The sequence below is a fragment of the Podarcis vaucheri genome, assembly GCF_965113315.1.
Source record: "Podarcis vaucheri genome assembly, chromosome: 2".
Taxonomy (NCBI): Eukaryota; Metazoa; Chordata; class Lepidosauria; order Squamata; family Lacertidae; genus Podarcis; species Podarcis vaucheri.
The window spans coordinates 126371234-126378564 of record NC_138760.1 but is presented as its reverse complement, the minus strand read 5'-3'; the positions used below and the strand labels follow the sequence as shown (position 1 = coordinate 126378564).

At 43.3% G+C, this 7331-nt stretch overlaps 1 protein-coding gene across 1 annotated transcript in view; it reads left to right on the top strand.

The window, feature by feature from the left end:
• Positions 1-7331, top strand: part of LOC309524727 (uncharacterized protein) — a 123042-nt gene that overhangs the window by 24267 nt on the left and 91444 nt on the right. The window lies entirely within an intron of this gene.

The following is a 7331-nucleotide window of genomic DNA, read 5'->3' as shown; positions in this document are numbered from 1 at the left end:
TTCTAGGTGCCTATTCTATAGTTTTGTTTTCATATCCTAATTTTCATCTGCTGTTACTTGTAGTGTTCCCAAAGCAAGGAAGGATTCAGAAGATCAGTAAAGGAAGGAAGGAACGGTAGTATTCACCATCTCTTCCTGAACTCTCTTCCTGGCCCTAAGATCTATCTAAAGATCAACAAACTACATCAAAGCAACCTATTAACTTTCTGGCCTAGGATGGCTGGTGCAGCAACCGGCAACTGGTCTGTGTCCTAGAATGCTTATACGTGCTTGTCAGACATAGAGAAATGGCAGTAGAGAAAAATGGCGTGGATGTAGAGGCTTGTGGGATTTGATCAGAAATTATTGTCAATGAATCAAACCCAGTCAGCGCAATGCTTTCATCGCGGACACAATGGCTTGATGCATATTTTATAATTCCTCATAGTAATCCTGTCTGATCCCTACAGTTATAGCTGCTATCTCTGTTTCATATACATCATAAAATGAAACAGAAAAATCTTTAGGAAAATAAAATCTTTATGAATTTTTTTTAAAAAAAACCCCTCATGAGTCCCACCTACACTGGAAAAAAATAATGGGATCTGTTCACATCCATCATGGTTAGATTACTGCAATGCACCGTACAAAGAGATATCGTAGAAGGTTGGGCCACAGGCTGTAGCTGGTGCAGAACGCAATAGCCAGGTGGCTTGTGTGAGCAAGGTTAAAAAATGTAAAGGATACCTGGACAGTTAAGTCCAGTCAAAGGCAGCTATGGGGTTGCAGCGTTCATGTTGCTTTCAGGCCGAGGGAGCTGGCGTTTGTCCACAGACAGCTTTCTGGGTCATGTGGCCAGCAGGAATAAACTGCTTCTGGCGCAATGGAACACTGTGATGGAAACCAGAACTCACGAAAACACCGTTTGCCTTCCTGCCACAGTGGTACCTATTTACCTACTTGCGCCGGTGTGCTTTCGAACTGCTAGGTTGGCAGGAGCTGGGGCAAAGCAGCAGGAGCTCACTCCTCGCACAGATTTGAACCGCCAACCTTGCCATCAGCAAGCCCAAGAGGCTCAGTGGTTTAGACCACAGTGCCATCCACGTCAGGCTTGTGGGAGGAAACTACTGCCAGCATAGAACAGCCTGCTAGTGGGATTGGCACTTGCTACCAATCTGCTACTGGGTTGAGTTCAAGGAGTTTGTACTCACATGCAAGTCCCTGTTCTGCTCAGTCCCAAATATACAGCAGAGATTCTCCTGCAAGTTCCAAAGATCTCCAAAGCACACACCCAGAATGGGGCTTTTAGTGTCACTGTTTGTGTTCTGTGGAATGGCAACCCTTTCGGGGGGGGGGCAGGAATTGGGACCTTTTCCAACTGGATAAATAGATTTTAATAATGGGGGTCCACTTGTTACGGTTTTAGTCTTATTTTTATTTGTTGCCTTTGTGTATATAACTGCTTTTTAAAACATTTTTTATATAAATTGCCTTGAGACGGTGGTTTAGCAGGCAATCAATTATTTTGTAAAAATATTTTAAATACTTTTCACATTTATACATTTCACTAATTTTACAATCATTTTGACATTTCAAGGTTTGACTTCCTTCCTCCTCTTTCTGCGGTTCCTTAAATTTATTTTTAACTTAATTTGCTCATTTATTCATCTTATTTAAATATATACTGGCATGAAACTGCAGGTTATGACAATAATCCTACCAATGTTTTTATCTGTTTACAATTTATCTGTAAATATTCAATAAACCATTTCCATTCTTTTATTTTAAAAAAATGTTATCTTGATTCCTTATTCTTCTGGTAAGTTTCACCATAGAAGGCAATCATATTTAAGGCAATCAATAAATTATTGTTACAAATAATATGACAATAATTTTTCTACTGGCATCTGACCAGGGTTAATCCTTCTGTGGAATTTTGTTAAATGGGAAAACGGTAGATAAACAGAAGCAGAGCTATAGAAAGAAGATATACACAAATATATACCGTATTTTCGCTCTATAACACGCACCAGACCATAACACGCACGTAGTTTTTAGAGGAGGAAAACAAGAAAAAAAAATTCTAAACGAAATAGTGGGTATATGATTTTTGTGGTTCATGCTGTGGCCACAGACATGTGATCTGACAGTGAGTTTAGAGTTTGGAGTAGTCCAATGCAAAAATCCTGAGGATCCATGTGGATCCATGCTTTGTAACCACGGAGGAGGGAAGGAAGGGGAACCATGGATCCTCTGCTCACGACTGCAGCAGATTCCCCCGCCACCCGCAGGCATTCGCTCCATAATACGCACAGACATTTTCCCTTACTTTCTAGGAGGAAAAAAGTGAGTGTTATGGTGCAAAAAATACGGTAAATCTTGCTGGACCAAAAGAATAAGAATTGTGATGCTGACACGCAGTCGTTAAACCCGTTGAGTATTGCCAATTAATTTACTTGCATTTCTGAAAATATATTATCATCAAGCAGAGTAAAAGGGAACCTTACCGAGAGAGGACACGGTCCTGCAAATCTCCTTCATAATTTGGCTGTGCAGGGCTCTCTGGTCAGGACCCAGCAGAGCCCATTCCTCTTCAGTGAAACTGAGTCCTGAGAGAGAGAGAAGGCAGGTGGGGAAAATGCTTCCTTGCAAATATCAAAATAGACCGGCCTACAAGCAAAATCCCAAAGCCTTGTTAAGGGGAAGGGAATGGGCATTACCCTCAGGATTAATATACATTGGTACCTTGGTTCTCAAACTTAATCCATTCCGGAGGTCTGTTCCGAAACCAAAGCATTCCAAAACCAAGGCGCACTTTCCCATAGAAAGTATTGCAAAATGCATTTATCCGTCCCAGACTTCTGAAAACAACCCCTAAAACAGCAATTGAACATGAATTTTACCATCTAACAAGACCATTGATCCATAAAATGAAAGCAATAAACAATGTACTGCAACCACACAATCAGTCAATCAGTAGCTGAACTGGGTTCCACACAGTCACAAAAAAAGCCAAAAAAATGCAAAATAAATAGCAAACACAGCAGACCTCAGCGTAACACTCAAAACAGAAGCATAACACTCAAAATTGAATCAAGGCACTCAAAACGGAGCACATCCGGCTTCCCAAAAAGTTTGCAAACTGGAACACTTACTTCCGGGTTTGCGGTGTTTGGGTTCCAAGTTGTTGGAGTACCAAGGCGTTTGGGAACTAAGGTACCACTGTAGAGGCTGCAGAAGCTTTTTCCCTCACCTGGGAGCCTCTTTCCATTCAAGACAATATTCGGGGCGGATCCAGAGGCAAAATTTGCTACCTCCATCCAAGGAAACAACAGGCATGATCAGAGTCAAGGGCACATTTCGGCTAGGCAAAAACACTCAAGGAGTGTCTTCTGTGTTGCTGGGAAGGGGGTGGTGGCCTCGGGAGAGTCTCAAGGGCCAGAGAGAGGCTTGGAGGGCCGCAGTTAGTGCCCCCTACCATGCGGCCTGAGGTTCCCCACTCCTGATTCAAATCTTCATGAGTGGCGTTGACAGCCTTCCTAGTGGGTAGCAAGATAGTGGTACTGGCAGGGTCCCCAGTGCTGATTCCCTCTACCTGATTAGGTGACCCAAGGAGAGATGGCTGAGCACGAATCGTCAGCACGGTTTCATCACCTGCGAGAGACAAAGAGGTCAGGAATGTTGGAAAGTCAACACCAGGGATCATGCAGTTTATCAGCTAAGGGTTAAATCTGGTGGTGTTTAAAGAGAGCTGGCCAAGAGGGGTGGGCGGAGCTGCTGCTTAGCAACCAAGCAGAGCGACATGACCTTCACTGAGGAAACGTGTTCTCGGATTGGTTGGGTGGTTCTGAAGGAGCTTTCCTCTGCTATGTTTGGATGAACGTCTCCCTGCTTTTGCTTGTTTTTTTCAGGAAAGTGATATCGGCTCTTTTCGCAGTAGCATATGCTTGTTACGTAGACAAGAAGTTTGGGGTCAGTTTAGCACAGGGGTTAGCAATCTTCTTCAGCCATGGGCTGGTCCACTGTCCCTCAGATCATGTGGTGGTCCAGACTATTTTTTTAGGGGGGGGTAATGAATGAATTATTATGCCCCATTCTGCTCATGTAAAAACACCAGGCAGGCCCCACAAATAACCCAGAGAGGCATTTAAAATAAAAGGACACATTCTTCTTTTTTTAAAATTAATATTCTTGATTGATTAAAAAATTTACATGTCTGTACAAACATTATGTACTATCTCTTAACAGGTAAAAAAAGAAAGAAAATTACTGTATTTTTCGCCCTATAGGACGCACCGGCCCATAATACGAACCTAGTTTTTTGGGGGGGAAATCAAGGGAAAATTTTTTATTTCCCCCCCCCCATGTTTGCGCAACCACGCCCAAGCTAGAAGAGGGAGACGGAGCGCTCCATCTCCCTCTTCTGCATTCAGGGACAGCTTGCCCCGCTGTCCCCCGAGTTTGTGGGGCTGGCGGGGGGAGAAGCAAGCTTGCTTCTCCCCCCCCCCGCCAGCCTCCAGATCAGGTCGGGGAATAGCGGGGTGGCGGCGCCCCGCCACCCCCCTATCCCCTGAGCTTGTGGGGCTGGTGGGGGGGGGAGAAGCAAGCTTGCACTCCGCCACCCCGCTATTCCCCGAGCTTGTGGGGCTGCAGACTGCTGCCCACAAGCCTTGCGAGCCCGCGGAACATCCCGCCGGGCTTGCAAGACTTGCGGATAGCTTCCTGAAGCCTAGAGAGTGAGAGGGGTCCGTGCGCACCGACCCCTCTCGCTCTCCAGGCTTCAGCGAAAGCCTGCATTCGCCCCATAGGACGCACATACATTTCCCCTTCATTTTTGGAGGGGGAAAAGTGCGTCCTATAGGGCGAAAAATACGGTATATAAAATATAAAATTTATAAAGAAAGAAAAAAATAAAGAAGTAGCAAAGATAAGAAACAAAGAAATAATAACAATAAAAAAGACAAAGTCCTGGAGCGTCTGCGGGCCGGACTGAGAAGGTTGCCTACCCGTGGTTTAGCAGATGGATGGCCTTATTTCATATGTCCCCTTGGATCCTGCAACCTGAGGGACTGGCACTCAGACAAGTGCCACATCATGCTCATCCTGAACTTGCAAGGAGCCATTCTTCTGGTCGAAGGTGCCCCATCTATGCTTACTCTGTAAGGCGGTTTCTCCGTCACCTTCCTGATTGATATGCCACCACAAGGAACGTTTCCTTGGCCTCAGAGAAATCGCCTCCTGCCTCTGAAGTTTGTTCCTTTACCTGAAACAGCAATGAGGACTAGGATCAAAAATAAAATTCTAAGAGGGAAAACACTTTTTGGGGAGAGTTGGGACACACTAGAAGACTTTGGGCAATTAGTGAAACGTTTTAGGGTATCTCCCCCTCACTTTACCAGCTCCTGGGAAATATCTCAGGTGAGGATGTATTTTAATTGATTGTCTGATTTTATGTTAATGTGTTATACATTTGATGTTAGCCACTCTGAGCCCGGCTTCGGCTGGGGAGGGCGGGATATAAATAAAACATTGTTATTATTATTATTATATTTTTTTTTAATTATTATTATCACAGTGAAACTGTCTCTCACCTGCTGCTCCTGAAGCTTTTAAATGTTTAATAGGTTATTGTATTTTAATATTCTGTTGGGAACCGCCCAGAGTGGCTGGGGAAATCCCGCCTGATGGGAGGGGTATAAATAATAATAATAATAATAATTATTATTATTATTATTATTATTATTATTATTATTATTATTACTCGGGAGGAAGCTCCTTTCAGCCAGGCTCCTCTTTGTTTTTCTAGCTCTGTCTGCTTCCTCACCCGCCCTCTCCAAATGGGTGGAAGCAGCAAGGAGAGGGAGCCAAGCTGCCAGCCCCTCTGCCATGCGGGAAATTGGGATAAGGAGAGAGGGGGTACTGACAAGGGAGAGCAGTGAGGTCCGCTGATGCCATCTAGCCTTCCCCCCAACCACAAATTATACTATTATTATTATTATTATTATTATTATTATTATTATTATTATTAATTTATATACCGCTTGATTTTTATAAAAAATATCTCAAAGCGGTTTACTGCATATTTAACATCAATAAAACAATCTAGACTCAAACATTTCTGAAGAATGTCAAATATAAAGTATACAGTCAAAGCAACATATTTAACAGGAAACTAAAATATTATCTTAAAATATTTCAAAAGAAAACATTACAAAGGAGGTTGACTCCAGAATACATATTTAACACAAAGTTAACAAAACAAAAAGAACTTGAACATTTCAAAAGAAAACATTGCTAAGTGAAGCCAACTATAAAATGCACATTGAAAACAGCAGTGTTTACAAGCCGGTTGACTGACTGAACCCAAAGAGTACTCCTTAATGGTTCCTCAAATCCTCTATTACAGTAGTCCATTGCTGCCTCTTGTGGCAGTGAGTTCCATAGCTTAATTCCTCACTGTGCGAAGGGTTTCTTTTATGTATCCTGACTCTTCCACCATTCAGCTTCCTGTGACGCCCCCGAATTCTAGCGCTAGGAGAAATAAAAAGCTTTTCTCTACCTACTTTCTCCACACAATGCACAATTTTATAATCGTGTCACTTCTTACTTGCTTTTCCTCTAAACTAAAAAGTTCCCAATTCCGCGACCTTTCTGCACAGCCGAGTTCCTCCATCCCCTCGATAATTTGGGCTGCCCTTTTCTGAAGGTGGAGTTGGGACCACTGGGTGCAAAGTACAACTTCTGGAAAATCTCATTTATCCCTTCTTTGGGGGGAGGGAAGTTTCCAGCCCCGAAGAGCAGAGGAGACACTTCAACGTGGATGTGAAGTCTCTGAAAACAGAGAGGAAGATGACCAGGGGTCAGAGAGCGGGGCTTGTCCCTCCCCAGGACTTGGAAAACATGGTACATCGGCGGCAGCAGAGCTCCACGACCTTCGTGACCTGCACAACCAAAATAAATGGTACATAAAGTGCTTTTAAAATGAAGAAACACGCCTTTTTATGGTCCACAATTCTTTTGTTTTGCTGTGGAGAACCACCAGGCCGGGAAGTCTCCTGCAAAGGCCTGACTAAGCAGGGCCTACTAATCATCAGGGAAGATCTTCTCCCCAGGGACTGATTTCTTGTTTCGTTTTGTTTTTTCAAAGGAAGAACAGAAAAAGATAACAAATGCAGAATTGTTCTTTTACTGTTTTTAAGGTGTGAAATATACTCAGAGTCGAGAGTGGATTTCATGCTCTTTATTCAGCTCATAGTGGTGAGGAGGAATGAATGTTCCCCCACAGTATCTGCTTTATATACATTATTTACACAATGGGCCCCACATTATTGGCTAATGGATACTGTTAAACA